This window comes from Mustela erminea, chromosome 6, assembly GCF_009829155.1.
Source record: "Mustela erminea isolate mMusErm1 chromosome 6, mMusErm1.Pri, whole genome shotgun sequence".
NCBI classification, from domain to species: domain Eukaryota; kingdom Metazoa; phylum Chordata; class Mammalia; order Carnivora; family Mustelidae; genus Mustela; species Mustela erminea.
In genome coordinates, this window is record NC_045619.1 from 71,816,575 (window position 1) to 71,831,979 (window position 15,405).

Here is a 15,405-nt window from a genome sequence, read left to right on the forward strand (position 1 = left end):
AACAGGTACTGGTACAAGAGACGTGATTTTGGATTCAGACTTGTTTTGGGTTTGAATCTCAACTTTGCCTTATACATAACAACACGAACTTGACTGAGTTGTTAATTTCCATGAGCCCCAATTTTTTTCATCCTTCCGGCATGGGACTCAGCTGGAAACAGATGCTGCGTTGGATGGAAATACGAATTCATACAATCGATGTGCAAAACAATTAAGCATTCTCCTAACAGTTCCAAAGACAGACATCCTATTTCATGCTCACTGTGGACAGTGTAGATTTAGTTATATTTATGTTGTTTTTCTTTTTCTTTTTTTAAGATTTTATTTATTTGACACTCACAGAGAGAGAGAAAGAATACAAGCAGGGGGAGTGGGAGAGGGAAAAGCAGGCTTCCAGCCTGATGCGGGCCTCGATCCCCAGACCCCAGGGGTCATGACCTGAACTGAAGGCGGACGATTAAGGACTGAGCCACCCAGGCATCTCAAGTTTTTCTTTTCCTATATAAGAATTTGCCACTAACCTGTAAAAAATGGATGGAACGTTATTTTTCCTTCTTGATGGTAAAAAGAAATCCCCTGCACTGTAAAATTTGCTTGCTTTTTCCCTTTCCCCTCAGAATTTCTAATTTTAATCATATGTCCTCTTTTGCCTCTCTCGAAGTAAATTTTTTCTTCCTTAAAGTTTGGTATATTTTCCCATTCATTGACTAAGCTTTGTTATTTTTCTATGATAAGAGGTGTTAGCTTTTGCTTTTTACAATCAATAGTCCAGTTTTGGGATGAGAATTATGTCTATTGTACTATTTATTATATATATTTTTATATATAATAAATTTATTTATTTATTTTTAATTTTTTTTTATAAACATATATTTTTATCCCCAGGGGTACAGGTCTGTGAATCACCAGGTTTACACACTTCACAGCACTCACCAAAGCACATACCCTCCCCAATGTCCATAACCCCACCCCCTTCTCCCAAACCCCCTCCCCCCAGCAACCCTCAGTTTGTTTTGTGAGATTAAGAGTCAACATGGGGGCTTAAGTGGGTAGGAGAAGAATATTTACTATATTTTGAAAGAGAGGTTTCACTCCATTTAACTTCCTCTTTGTCTTCTAAAATAACTCCTTGAAATATTTTCCCTAGTGTTTTTCCATTGAAACAAAAAATTGGGAGGACGGGAAGTGAAGGGGAATTATGGAAAATGTTTTAAGTTAGCTTTCTTTTTTTCCGTCTTTTTACTTTCCTTGCCAAGTTTAAACCCATGAAGTCTTCACTGAAGTCTTCACTAAGTACAGAAGGGACCCAAACAAACCAAACCTGCTTTAAAGATGGTGACATATCCCTAGATTATATTTTGATAAGGCATTTTTTTAGTGTAAGAAATATTTGTAATAAATAAACAGCAAATAATAGTAACATCCATTACTATAAAACAATCGTTTTATGGTATTTTATAGTTTGCCAATGGCTTTTACTTTATCTTATTTTAACCTTGTATAAAAATACTCAAAAAAGCTGAAACTGTTTCTTTTGGACTTTTCAGAGTCCTGTTTATATGTTACTAGGAAGACCAAAATGATATCTAACAGAACGCTAAAATGAAAGTCTTGCTTGAGACCTTAAGACAACAGAGCCTGGAGATTCCAGATGCACATGGGACAGTCCCCCCACCCCCTCATCCCACTTTCTGGGAAGCCGAGAGACTTGAGAGCAGTCACAAATCACAGCTGAGCAAGCACAACCCATAGGAGAATAGTTCTCGTATGTCTCAAACCTCACCTCTCCCTTCAGCGTCTTGAGGCTTTGCGAATTTCCAGGGATGATGCATTATTGTTTGCTTGGTCCCTCAAATGCAAGAGACACATATTAAGCTCATCAATGGGTCTCCTTACACCCCCTCTACCATGACTTGGGGTTAGGAGGAAACTTCTCATGGTCTTTCTTTGCAGGGGAGCCCTTTTAAAAGACTTTTCCCAAAGTGCCCTACAGAAATCACCTTCTATGTGCTAAGTCCCAACTCCTGTGGCTAAGGAGCCTTTAAGAATTATCTGACTGGTTTCTGCCAGCTAGTTTTTGCAAGTCCTGCAGGGTGTTCTTCCTTATTTTGATATCTGAAATCTGTTGATCTCCGTCCAAACTTCTATTTCAAGAGCGAACTACAAATAAAATATTGAAAAATAGTAAATATACATGTGCTGTTTGCACAGAGAAATGTATGCCATCAGAGTTTGTCTTCAATCAATCATAAGAGACTCTTGATCTCAGGAAACAAAGGGTTACTGGATGGTGGGGTGGGACGGATAGGGTAGCTGGGTGATTGGACATCGGGGAGGGTATGTGCTATGGTGAGTGCTGTGAATTGTGTAAGATTGATGAATCACAGACCTGTATCCCTGAACCAAATAATACATTATATGTAAATTTTAAAATATCAATGACTCTGACTTCAACAAATATTCACTTATGATTCTTTTAGATGCCAAACCCAAAAAACCCCAAAAGTATTTGAAATAATTTCAGATATGCGGGCCGGGTTGGTGGCGTCAGAAAAATCAAATTCATTAGTAATTTAAAACATGGGACTTAGTGCAATGGCAACACATGAATGTGGCGCGCTCAGATCAAATGGGGGGCCACCAAATGTTGGGTGTCCCAGAGGGTGGGGCAGCATGGGTGGTGAGAGAATTCATCCAAGGCAGAACCGAAGAGAAAGAATTTTATTGAGTACACTACAAGGAGAGCAAAGGAAAGACGGTCTGCGAGGAGTTGGTGGTGAGAGACGGTTATGGGGCAGAGTGAGAGAGTTTGGGGACTATGGATTTTCCCATTTTTGGTAACCGTAGAAACTGTGGTGCTTGTAATTGGTCATTAGAGCCTATGGCTATTTCGAGGTGGGTCCCTTAATGAGCCTGTTTGGATTCAGCTTGGTGGTCCCTGTGGGCCCTTTAGACCTTGCTCAAGTTTCCATTGCTCAAGACTTTTGCCTAAAAGCAGCCTCTACAATGAGGTATTTTTGATACTCTCTGTGACAAAGACTATTGACTCTTGCTTTCTCAGGCACATAGTTAGATTGTTTTTCCCATCTTTATTTACTTGAACACATGACTGTGTGCCTAGTCTTAACCAACGGAGTATGTGTCCCTTCTGACATAACACTTTTAGGGAGCATGTGTGCCTTTTCCACACTTTCTTTTCCCATCACCAGGGGGATATTTTAAATGTCATTTCCATAAGGAAACTTCCTGGACTAGGTCTGATCTGGCAATAATACACCGTATACTTTACCTTGCAATACCACGATTTTATTTTAAAAAAGTGTTCCTTGTTTATTTAATAGTTTCCTTTCTTGCTAGACCTAGAGCTCTAGAAAGACAGGAAGTGTGTCTCTTTGTATAGTGCTGTTTTCTCCAGCCACACGTGAGACACATGGTAGACAGTCAGTAAATGTTTGTTGAAAGGATTGTTACTCCAAGTCTTCATACTCTTTGTTACAAGACACAAGTGCTCAGGGTGCTGATGGGTCAAGAACACCAACCTGTTGGTTTCCAGAACTTCATTTTCACCAAGGACTAATGAATTGTATTTTCTTTGGCTTAAGACAGAGATCTTCTTTTCCCAAAGGAATCCTTAAAAAAAGAAAATGGTCTCTTCAAAAGGTTCACATTTGCAAAAGAATAAACAATTGTTATTACATGACGAGCCAATGTAATCAGCAGGGCTTATCTAAGTTTATTAAATGCCCTCAGGATATGTTTCCCAGATTAGCCTCCAATCTGCAGTTCCAGGAACAGCTTCTTGTGTTGTTGATTTTTTAAAAAATTTTGACTCTAACCTTGTGTCCTTTTATAGCGTTTCCTAAGGAAGTTGCCTGTATTCACATCCTTAATAAGAGCTATTGAATATTCAGTATCAAATGCATGTATATGAGTCTATATTTCCAGATTTATAGGATGCATAGTAATGGAGATCTAGATCTTACACTTTTTGTTTTGCATAAATGTTATGAGTATCCTTCATTCCTACAGACGATCTTTTTTTTTTTTTTTTAAAGATATTATTTATTTATCTGAGAGAGACACAGCCCGAGAGGGGGAAGGGTCAGAGGGAGATGTAGACCAAGCAGGGACCCCAGTGTGGGACTTTATTCCGGGACTCCAGGTACATGACCTGAGCCAAAGGCAGTCACCCAACCAACTGAGCCACCCGGGCGCCCAAAACTACAGGCCATCTTTGGAGAAACTGCTCTCTGGTTTCTCCTGCCCAACTCATGTAAGTAACTATAGCATGATTTGGAACAAAGTTCATTGCTTAAAAACAATATACTTGACTCAAAATCCTCTTTGGCTCATACCAACAAGTGTCCTCACTGATATCTCTCCAAGAAACACAGTTCATTGCTCTTAACTTCTGCAGTTCTCTCCACGTGAAGTTCTGCTCTCATTTGCAAAAGACTTAAGGTAGGAAAATGCCCAGGTGTCTGTCAAGGTTGCTATGAGCTAGTGGCAGCAGAGGCATGATTTAAGGGATGATAGAAGAGTACTTGTTTGCCTAGAGTTCACTGACCTTTCCCCAGTCCTCTGGGTAATCTATGTTTTGTACTTGCAGGGAGGAGAAGACAGAAGTCGCAGTCAGTGAGGCAGCTGTCTTCCTGGTTCCCTTGTTTTAGGGAGGAGTGTGCTGGCTGACACTGGAGTGTGTGCTGCATGGGGGAAACAGGGCAAATGCCACCCTGGAGGGGCCCTTAGGACTGCAATTACAGAAAGAAAGGGCTGTAGCAATCAGCTGTAGATCTTCTATGTGGCGAAAACGCTGTGCTAGATCCACAATTGAGTGATGCAGGAAATGAGTTGTTTTGGGGAGAGGGTTGAAGCAGGGCAGGATTCAGAGAGGGAAAAGCACAAAAGACATCATTTGGGCAGTTGGATGAGCAAAAGCAAGGATATTGGCAGTTAGCACGGGGGGAGGGGTTGTACCAGAGTTTAAGGAGTAGAGTTTGGTTGCAATATAAGGGGTCAGTGAGGATGAGGCAAACTTTATAAGGACCTTATAAAAGAGAGGAGTCATGAAAAATATATGTGTGTGGTAGCAAAGTCTTTGAAGATGAATTTGATGAATATAATCTCTATGTGCAAGATTGTTTAGCCAGAGAGAGACCAATTAAGAGGTTGATACAATAACTAATGGGACTGTAAGAGAGAAGGGAGTCAGACAGAAAGGAAAGAGGTGGAGGGAAGTCATCGCTCAGTGTAACATAAATGATTTAATAACTGTGAGGTTGGAGGAGGAAGAATAAAAGAAAGTGGGCAATGAATTAGTCCATGGCTTCAAATATAAGTTACCAGTGTGATTAAATAAAGAGTTGGTAGGTGAATTTCACTGAAGGCAACTTGCTAATTTAGGAGGGGGTGAAAGAGATACGGGGAAAGAGGAGTATACTCTCTTAGTACAATAGAGTATACTAATATACTATAGATATTTCAATTATTGTTATGCCTACATGGCTCTAATAATAAATACTTTTTCTTGGAAGAGAAAATTAAGATTTTACCGAAGTCCCAAAGAGATAGAGAAATTTTTCCTCACTAATAACGATATTCTGGGTTTTCTCTACTGTCCTCCAAAATTATGTCTGACCTTTATTGTAACTGTGAAGCAAACATATTGCAATTGCTTGTTTACTTAACTCTACAGTGTAAGTAGAATAACTTAAAAGGAAAAAAAATATATGTATATATATATATAAAATGTAGTAAGGGAAAATCCTTATTATATTCCCAGTATCACTGGGGTGTTGGTGGGAGTGGTAAGAAATGCCATTATTTATTTTTTTCATTAGTTTCTTTAACAACATAAAAGAGATCATCAAATACTTAGCTCAGAAAATAGATATAAGGTTGAGTAAGATGCTTAGCCCAGTGCCTGGCACATAGAAATTGCTCACATTGTCTCTCATTGTCTCATTGTTGCTGCTTTTCATGAATAGAGAAGTAAGTCCTTGTGCATTCCAGGAATGCTCATGAAGATAAGAAGGTTTTCTATTTTCCCCTTCTGGCTCCTTCTCCATCTAAGTCATCTTTGTAATTGTGCTATTTCCAAATACTTTCTTATTACCTAAGTTATGACAATGACTGCTTCATCTTTCTATCTCACAGTCTGGACAAAGAGCAAGCTGACACAATCTGCAGAAAGAAGAGAGGCCCTAACCACCTGGGCAACAGAAAGTTTGGGTTTGACTATCTAAGGAGTGAATTCATTAGCCCATGGCAAATTGAATAAGGAAATAAAGTTAAACTGTACTTATCTTAGACCAAGAGCTGTATTTGGCACCATGATTCAGCACCATTATCTGTATACAAAAATACTTCTGGAAGTTATCCCGGGAAACAACCAGTTGTGAAGCCACTATCCTACCGTGTTTCTCAAACTGGAATATGCACGTTACGCACTTGATACAACAGAGTAATCATGAAACATATTCCTAAAGTGCTGATTTTACTTGAAGATTTAGGAAGATACATTTTCACTGAAGGCAACTTGCATTTATTATTTGGTCATTCAACAAACATTTACTGCACTCAAGCAGAATGTCAGATGTTGGGAAATACTGATTTAGAAAAGGAATTTGGGGTGCCTGGGTGGCTCAGTCAGTTAAGCATCTGTCTTCAGCTCAGGTCATGATCCCAGGGTCCTGGGATGGAGCCCTGGGTCAGACTCTCAGCTCAGTGGGGAGTCCGCTTCTCTCTCTCCCTTTCCTTCCCTCCTGGCTTGTGTTCTCTTACTCACTCTCTCTCTCTCAAATGAATAAATAAAATCTTGGAAAAAAGGAAAAAAAGAAGCAAAAATAGTTTTTCTCCTTTCAGTTTGAATAAATAAAAACATATGATTTCCTCAAGTATTTCATTTAACTAATGACAAAAGTATGAATCACTAAATTGCGGAGATATTTAGATTTACCAGCAGTCCTGTCTTTACTAAATTTGAACGATGTTGGAACCAACCCAGTCCCTTTTATTTTTTTAGATTTTTTATTTATTTGACAGAGAGAGAGATCACAAGTAGGCAGAGAGGCAGGCAGAGACAGAGGGGAAAGCAGGCTCCCTACTGAGCAGAGAGCCTGAATCAGGGCTCGATCCCAGGACCATGAGATCATGACCTGAGCCGAAGGCAGAGGCTTAACCCACTGAGTCACCCAGGTGCCCCCAGTCCCCTTTATTTTACAAATAAAGACTTGAAGTCCCTGTCCCATTCTCTACGTACATTATTTTTTAATACTTGATATCATTTACATAATTTTTATTTGTTTGTTTCACCAAGTCCATGTTGAATCTGCACCAAGATATAAACTGAGGATTTAGATTTGCCTGCCCCATTCAAAAAACCCAGTGCTCATGAAGTTAGTATACTGAGATGACACTGTATCTTTCACATTGCCTACAGAGTGATCTTTTAAAAGCAAGGACCATTGTGGGTGCCTGGCTGGCTCAGTCGGTGGCACATATGATGCTTGATTTTGGGATTGTGAGATTGAGCTCTATGTTGGGTGTAGAGATTACTTAAAAATAATATGTATATATATAGTATTTTATACATTAAAACAAGTATAAATCCCTTGAAAAGCACAGCTTATATAAACTGACACAGGAAGAATACAATATCTGAGTACCAATATATCTAGTAAAAAAAATTAAGTTCTTAAATAGAAGCCCTTCTACAAGGAAAACTCCAGGCCCACATATATTACATAATACATATATATGTATTTTATATATATATATATATATATATATATATATATATATTGCATACACACACACACACACAAGGCTCATAGCATCTCATGCTTGCTTATAAAACCTAGGAAGAAGCTCCATATTGTTTACCTTGAAAGTATCCCAATCACAAACCAGTCTCTAACAATCCTTCTAGCTCACCATATTTTTATTTATACTATATTAAGTTACTTAGAGTCCAAGTGTGTGAGATCTTATCAGCTTCTATGAGTCCACACATGCTTTTCTTACTGCTTGGGAGACTTTCTGAGCCTCCTCTGTCCCCATTCCTGCCTGGTAATGGAAAGATACTATATCTCAGTTGCTGCTAGTCACATGGCAGTATATATATATACATATCGTTAAAACTCATAAAACTGTTAGATTTTACTGTATGTAAATTTTACCTAAATAAATCCTACTTTAAAATATCTGAATAATCTCCATGTACTTGGGAATTAAGACATTTCTAAATAACCGATCAAAGAAGACGTTTCAAAGAAAACTAGAAAAGACAAAGTAAATGGTACCAAAATTATTTTTAAACTAAATAAAATTGACAAATACTTGGTAAAACTGGTCAATAAGGAACAACAGAGAATATGTAAAAGACTGGTAGTATAAAGATCCTACAGACATCCAAAGGATCCTAAGGAAATATTATGAACAACTCTGTGCCAAGACATTAAAACAAGTACAAATCCCTTGAAAATCACATCTTATATAAACTGACACAGGAAGAAACAGAATATCTGAGTACCACCATATCTAGTAAAGAAATTAGGTTCTTAAATAAAGTCATTCTACAAGGAAAACTCCAGGCCCACATGGCTTCTACTTTAATCTACCAAAATTTTGAGGAAGAAACAATAATCTTATGAAATCCTTTCAGAAAACAGAGAAGGAAATACTTCAAAATGCATTTGATGAGGCCAGCAAAGTCCCAATATAAAAATATTGCCAAAACAGACAAATAAAACTCTCCCCAAACCCAAAAAACAAAAGCAAAAGGCAGGAAAACTATAGACTAATATCCTTCATTAAAATAGATGCAAATTTTCTAAATAAGATATTAGTAAATTGAATTCAGGAATACAAAAAAAAGGAGATGCTATCTTAACCAGGAGGAATTTATCACTGGAATGCAAGATTGGTTTAATGGTCAAAAACTGAACAATTCATTTTGGCACAGTAACAGAATAAAGGGGGAAAAGCATATGATTAGCACAATAGATGCATAAAAAACACTTGACAAATTTCAACATCTATTTATGATTAAACTCTTTCAAGAAATTGCGACTACCAGAAAATGTCCTTGAACTAATAAAAGGGATCTATAGAAAACCTGCAGAGAACATCACTCTTACTAGTGAAAAATTGAATCCTTTTTCAGATTAAGAACGAGTCAATTGTATCCACTCTCATTATTTCCATTCAATATCATGCAAGAGATTCTAGCTAGTGCAATAAGGTAAGAAAAAAGAAGTAGGAGACTGATGGGAAAAAAGTAAAACTTCATTGGTAGATGACATGATCATAAACAGAAAATATTAAGGAATCTGCAGGACTACTAGAACTCAAAAGTGAATTTAGCAATGTTGTAGGATACAAAGTCATTTCTATATTCTGATCATGAACAATTAAAACGTGACATTTAAATAATGTCATTTATAGTACCATTAAAATGATAAAATATTTTAGGGTAGATTCAATGAACTATGTGCAAGACATATACACTGAAAAACTGAAAATAAAATGCCATTAAGAAAATGAAAAGGCAAGCCAAAAAATATTGACTCATATAGCTGAGAAATGAGATATCCAGAGTATACAGATAGTCCCTGACTTACAAGGATTTGCCTTGTGATTGTTTTTTTAACTTCATGATGGCAAAAGGAATATGCTTTCAGTAGAAACTAAACTTTGAATTTTAAATTTTGATCTCCTGAGTTAGCAATATGCTGTACAATACTCTCTTATGATACTGGCCACTGGGGACAATCTGTAGTTCCCAGTCAGCCACACATCAGGAACATAAACAACCATTCCAGTTACAGCAATTCTGTACCCATTCAACCATTCTGTTTGTCACTTTAGTAAAATATTCAATAAATTACATGAGATATTCAGCACTCTGTTATGTTTAAGGTAGGCTAGGTTATGATGTTTGGTAGGTTAGGTGTAACAAATGTTCTTTGGATTTATGATATTTTCAGTTTATAATGGGCTTATCAGATCATAACACCATTGTAAGCTAGGGCAGATCTGTAGAAGAAAAGTTACAACTCAGTAATAAAAAGATAAACAACTCAATTAAAACTTTGAACAGAGGGGTGTCTGGGTGGCTCAGTGGGTTAAAGCCTCTGCCTTTGGCTCAGGGCATGATTTCAGGGTCCTGGGATCAAGCCCCGCATCAGGCTCTCTGCTCAGCGGGAGCTTGCTTTCCCCTCTGTCTCTGCCTGCCTCTCTGCCTACTTGTGATCTCTGTCAAATAAATAAATAAAATCTTAAAAAAAAAAAGTTTGAACAGACACCTCACAAAAGAAGTATATTGGTTTTCTATTGTGATATGACATATTGCCACAAACCTAAGTGGCTTATAACAATACCCATTTATTATCTCATAATTCTGTAGAGCAGAACTCCAGGTGGGCTCAGCAGAGAGCTTTGCTTAGGTTCTCTCAAGCCAAATAAACGTATCAGCCTGACTGGGCTCTTATTTGGAGACTCTCAGGAAGAATCCACTTCTGAGTTCATTCAGGGTGTTTGGCAGAATCTAGTTCCTCATGGTTGTAGAAACGAAATCCCCGCTTTATTGCAGATTATTGGCTGGGGCACTCTGCTCATTTTCTAGAGGCCATTCCCGGGTTCTTGCCTTATGGCGATTTCACCGGAGCAAGGAGAATCTCCCTTACACCAATCCTTCTCATTCTTCAGATCTACCTGACTTTCTCTTCTACCACTAGCCTGAGAAAACTCTCTGCTTTTAAAGAGCTCAGGTGACTAAATTAGGCCCCCCTGTATTATCTGCCTTTAAATTAGTAACCCTAATTACATCTGCAAAATCCCTTTTTCCAGATAACGTAATTACAGAATCACGGAGTAACACCAGGGGCAAAGATAAGAGCTATCTTAGAATTATGCCCACTACATAACGATGTGGGAACCAACAGGCCCATGAAGATATATGCCCCAAATCATTAGTCACAAAGGGAGAGACAGATTAAAACTACAATCAGGAACCTGTCTACACCCAAAAGAAGAATTAAAATAAAATGTCGGCAGGACTACGGAAGACCTAGAACTCTCATACTTTTCTGAAAGGAATGAAGGTTTCAACTTCTTTGGAGAATATTTTGGCCATTTCTGTAAAGTTATATGCGTACTTACCAAATGACCCAGCAAATCCACTGCTTGGCCTTTACCTAAGAAAAATGAAAACTATATTTATAAAACTGTCATTGAAGCTTTATACATCATTATCAAAAACTGGAAGTAACCCAAATATATAAACAGATAAACTGATAAATTGTGCTATATTCACATAATGGAATTTTTAGCAATAAAAAGGAATAGACTATGAATACATGCAATGATGTAGGTGAATCTCAAAAACACTATGCTTAACGGAAAAAAGCCAGACACAAAAGAGTATGTACTGTATGACTACATATATATGGTATTTTTGAATAAACAAAACAAATCTGTAGTGATAGACCTCAGATCAGTGGTTACTATAGGTAGTGAGGATAAGACTGGTCAGAGGCACAAGAGAACTTCCTGGGGAGATACAAAGACATACAAATTCTATGTCTTCTGGGGGAGGGTCATGATTATATCAAAGTATTTTAGATTTTACATGTATAGTGGATTATTTTTATCTTATGAAAATTATACTTAAAGTTGATTTTAAAATGTACATATTTTTAATGAAAACAAAGATGTTTGCCTTCTTTTATTATTTAATAGCATTCTGGAATTTGGAATTGATAAAATTAAATAGATTATAAATAAGCTATTAGTAGCTGAAAGTGGGAAGTAAGCTGTCTTAGTCAGTTTGGGTTGCTATAACAAATTACCCAGGTAGTAATTTGTTGACTGGGTGATTTTAACAACAAACTTTTATTTGTCACAGTTCTGGAGGCTAGGAAGTCTAACATCAAGTTACCAACAAATTTAGTTCTTGGTGAAGGCTTCTGTCCTGGTTTGCAGACAACTGTCTTCTCACACTGTTTTCGCATAATGGAGAGCAGAAAAAGCAAACTCTAGTCTCTTTCCCATAAGGTCACTAATACCATCATGACCTCATCTAAAAATAATGGCCCCACCTCCTAATATCACCCCACGGAGGGGTTAGTTCTAACATGTCAGACTTAGGGGGAATACAAGCATGCATTCCACAATACAAGTGTAATACTATTTGAAAAGAAAAATCATAATTTTTGGACAGTAAAGATAGGTGGTAAAACAATACTAAGATTATTGAGAAAGCTTAACAAAATGGCTATATAGAAGATAAATACAAACCAGAAAATATAAACAAATACCAGCACAAAATATGAAAACCAAAGTATAAAATTTGTATGCTCAATCATTGCAAGAAATGTACAGACTTACATAAATTTGATAGTAAGAGTAAAAGGAGGCTTAAGTAAATGGGAAACCATCTTTCTGGATAGACGGAACACTGAGAATATAATTTTTTTGTAAATTATTTTCTAAATTTAATGGAATTCCAATAAAATGCCCAACAGAGAATGGCTAAGAAAATTTTGAGAAGAGTAAAAAGGGGACTGGCCCTTCCAGAGTTAAAAATATGGTTTAAAGCTATAATAACCAAATTCATCTGATCATAGTAATATAGGGGAAAAAATGTAAAAAAAAAAATCTGTTAAATGGGGCTCCCAGTTGGCTCAGTTGGTTAAGTGTCCAACTCTTGATTTCCACCCAGGTCACGATCTCAGGGTTCCGAGACTGAGTCACAGGTTGGACTCTGCACTGTGTGGAGCCTGCTTGAGATTCTCTCTCTTCCTCTACCTCAGTCCCCCCGCCACCCCAGGCTCTCTCTCTCTCTAAAAAAAAAAGATCCATTAAACAGAATAATTACCTCAGAAACAGATCTTTATGAAATAATGATAAGTATACAACAAAGTTGGTATTACACATCAGGGTGGAGGAAAAAGATTATTCAGTAAATGATGTTGGTATAACAAATACAATGTTAACTTCTCATCCCATAGCATATGCCAAAATAAATTTTAGAATGGAATAAAAATTAAAAACCCTTTCTCTTTTTCATTTTTTAATTTAAGCTCAATTAACATATAATGCATTATTGTTTTATGAGGTAGAGGTCAGTGACTCATCAGTCTTATATAATACCTAGTACTCATTACATCACATTACGTCCCCTTAATATCTATCATCCAATTATCCCACCTACCTCCCCTCCAGCAACCTTGTTGATTTCCTATGCTTAGGAGTCTCGATTTCATCTTGGTTTATTTAATTAAAAAACCCTTTAGTGCACCTGGGTCGCTTAGTTGGTTAATTGAGTGCCTTTGGCTCAGGTCAAGATCCTAAAGTCCCAGGATGGAGTCCCATGTCGGACTCCCTGCTCAGCGGGGAGTCTGCTTCTCCCTCAGACCCTCACCACTCTCATGCTCTCTCACTCTCTCTCATTCTCTCTCTCTCTCAATAAATACAATCTTTAAAAAACACTTTAAACGAATATAAGTAAAGGTTAGTATTTATTAACCAAAACATTGGGATACAATGTACTAGTAAAAGACACTAAATTAGCCCAAGTAAATTTTCTATTAGAAGAAAGCACCAGGAAGGCAGAGACCCTGGAGGTCTAACTTATCAGTAACCTCTATGATCTACAAGAGATCTATGCAGTATGTATGTTCTAATAAATCTTTATAGGATGTATGAAAACAATTGTTTCTATTTTTTACATCACTCTAGTTTTCTTAAATGACAAACTGGGAAAAATATTTGTCATGTATATGTAAAGATTAATATCTTCTTATTAAAAGTTCATGCAAATCATGAGAAACTTTATTGAGACCCATTAGATGGACCCTTATATGGACAAGCTATTCATGACAGAGGGAAAACAAAGATTGATGAACATTTGGAAAAAGTCAATATGAATAACAAAATAATAAACAATTACATGTTATATGTCAAATTACAGGATTTTTAAAAATAAATATGTATATTCAATGCTGGTTTGGGTGTAAGTGTAATAGGTCATCTCAAATAGTCTGGGGGAAGTTAATGCAAACCTTTTAGAAAAGTAATTTTGCATTCTAGATCTATAGCCTTAAAAATACTACTTTTGACCCTCTAATTACTTTTCAGAAAATTTTCTTTTCAGAAAGAAGAAACTTTATTTTAAAAGTTCATCGTAGGATTAAAAATGGTGGTGAAAAATCGGTAATTATGTCCAACAATAAGAAGATGGATTTTAAATTATGATTGGAACACAATGCATTATGCAGCCATTTAAATGATTTCTATAAAGATTTTAAAATTCGATCAAGAAAATAATTGTTTTAAAAGGTACTGTGAGGGGCGCCTGGGTGGCTCAGTGGGTTAAGCCGCTGCCTTCGGCTCAGGTCATGATCTCAGGGTCCTGGGATCGAGTCCCGCATCGGGCTCTCTGCTCAGCAGGGAGCCTGCTTCCCTCTCTCTCTCTCTGCCTGCCTCTCTGTCTACTGCGATCTCTCTCTGTCAAATAAATAAATAAAATCTTTAAAAAAATAATAAAAATAAAAGGTACTTTGAGGAGAGAAATTATTTTGTGATTGCCAACAGTATTCAATATGCATAGAAAAAATAGTAACCATGGCATACATATTACCTTTTACTGAAAGGGCAGGCACTTAGCATTTTAAAGGGATTCTCATTTACCCTCACACCAAGACTATGAAAAGATATTTATCTATACGTATTTCTTTGATTTATATATACATTCATTAATATATGTCTTTATTTTATATACCTATAAAATATGTATATATTTATATTATATATATATTTTTATTTTTCCCCTTTGAACAGGTGAGGAAACTAATACACGGGGAGATGCAGTACTGTGTCCAAAGTGTTTGAGCTGAGTGAGGCAGCGGGTTTGATAGCAGATTGGCTCTTGCGTCCACGCTTTTACTCACTATTAAAATGTAACAAAATGTTTTCAGTTTTGTAGTTTTGGGGGCTCATGGGTCTCCCTTCTACTTTTCAATCATCTCCAAAGTTTTTACAGTAAGCATGACTTTCACTCATTATAAATTATCCTAATAATAGTAATCTATACACTGTAAATCCCAAAGCCAACCTGGTTTTCTGCAGTAGCGCTCGGCTCTGCGTCTGGGGTTACCCGCACCCCCTGTCTCCAGGTGTCTGCGGCCCCGCATCCCCCTTCCGGCTTGTTCGCCGGGTCTTTTCCCGGGTTCCACCCACAGTACCCGGATCCCCGTCCCTGACACACACTTTCTCCGGGCGCCTGCGTCGCGGCCGACAGCTCCAGGGTGACTTGGCAAACGTTCAAGCGCCGTGGGACCGGAGTCTTCGGGACCCGCCCAGATGTCGTCCCGCGAGGCCCCGCAGACCTCTGGCCGCGGA

General features: G+C 37.4%; 1 long non-coding RNA gene across 1 annotated transcript; it reads right to left on the minus strand.

Moving 5' to 3' along the window:
- Window positions 1–3,172: 3,172 nt before the first annotated feature.
- Window positions 3,173–15,351, minus strand: LOC116593425. Its single transcript, XR_004286900.1, has 3 exons — window positions 15,274–15,351; window positions 11,164–11,198; window positions 3,173–3,630 (listed from the first exon to the last, which is right to left on the minus strand). It is a non-coding gene; the product is annotated as an uncharacterized LOC116593425 (long non-coding RNA).
- Between the last annotated feature and the right edge of the window lie 54 nt (window positions 15,352–15,405).